We start from the raw sequence: 1,282 nt of genomic DNA, 5'->3' as shown, positions 1-1,282 counted from the left end.
GGTCCGCTTAAACCTCGACCCTCCACAACTGTGTGCAAGCTTATGTTCATTTTAAATGCAACGCTCACATCTAAAAAAGCCAGTCAACTAATGCTGCATAAAACTGACTCCGCAACCTTTTTTTTTTTTTTTTTCAATAATCCGATATCACAATATGGAGGAAAAGATCTGTTGCTACTTCCATTTTAGCGTGACTTTGATGGCGCGCAGATGCAAGACCTTGTGCTTTAGGCCAGCTCTTGATACCATGACCAGTTATACAAAACTATAGCACATTTTAACAACAACTGTGAACCCCTATTGTTGGGACCCATGGCGCTCTTCTCTCTAGTAATATGGCACATAGTTTTAGAGTTGAACCTTGACTAACTGGGGCCCAGGTCAGGAAGCAAAAAGCCTGGCTAAACTGACCGTCTGCTAGCTGTCTTACGTCACAGAAGTCAGATAAATCGTGATGTTTAATAAATAAATAAAAAAAACACATATAATACAGATGAACAAATGATAAAGCGTGGTTTGCTGAATATTAGGTCCATTTCTACAAAAGCACTTTTTTGAAAAGGATATGATCACAGATCATAACTGTGTGTTTGACAGAAACGTGGCTAAAACCAGACGATTACATTACTTTAAATGATTCCACCCCAAAAGATTACTGTAAACACGAGCCTCATCTGAAAGGCAAAGGGAGAGGTGTTGCTGTAATTTATAGTAATATATCCAGTATTACTCAGAAGTCTAGTTTCAAATATAAATCTTTTGAAGTGATGGTGCTTTATTTAACATTGTCCAAGACTCTTCAAGTGATAAATTACTCTTGACATTTGTACTGGCCACTGTATACAGGCCACCAGGGAACCATAAACACTTTATCAAAGAATCTGAAAAAAATATTTATATTAGTACTGGCTGGCTGCAGACAAAGTCTTGTTGTTGGAGATTTTAATATCTATGTATGCATCTATACATCTCTTTTACAGCACTTTGTTGCTCCTTTGTGCTTAAAGAAGGTTAAAGTAACGGTAATGTTCATTCACTTTCCAGAGAAGAAGTGATTGAAACAATCTTGTATAAAGCGCTATATAAATAAAGGTGACTTGACCATGAGGCCCATTGAGTGCTTCTAGTCTGATCTGGCAACCAAACCCCCCTTTTTATGTTTTCATCCTCGTTAACTGAAAAATGTTGGCTACGACTGAAAAATAATTACCTATCAACATCAGGGTATTAACAAAAACAACAACAGTGCTCTACTACAGTCCAGAGGATGTCTGTAATAGAG

The sequence above is a fragment of the Squalius cephalus genome (assembly GCF_949319135.1).
Source record: "Squalius cephalus genome assembly, chromosome: 1".
Lineage (NCBI taxonomy): Eukaryota > Metazoa > Chordata > Actinopteri > Cypriniformes > Leuciscidae > Squalius > Squalius cephalus.
The sequence above is the reverse complement of the archived record's forward strand: the minus strand, read 5'-3'. Positions refer to the sequence as shown.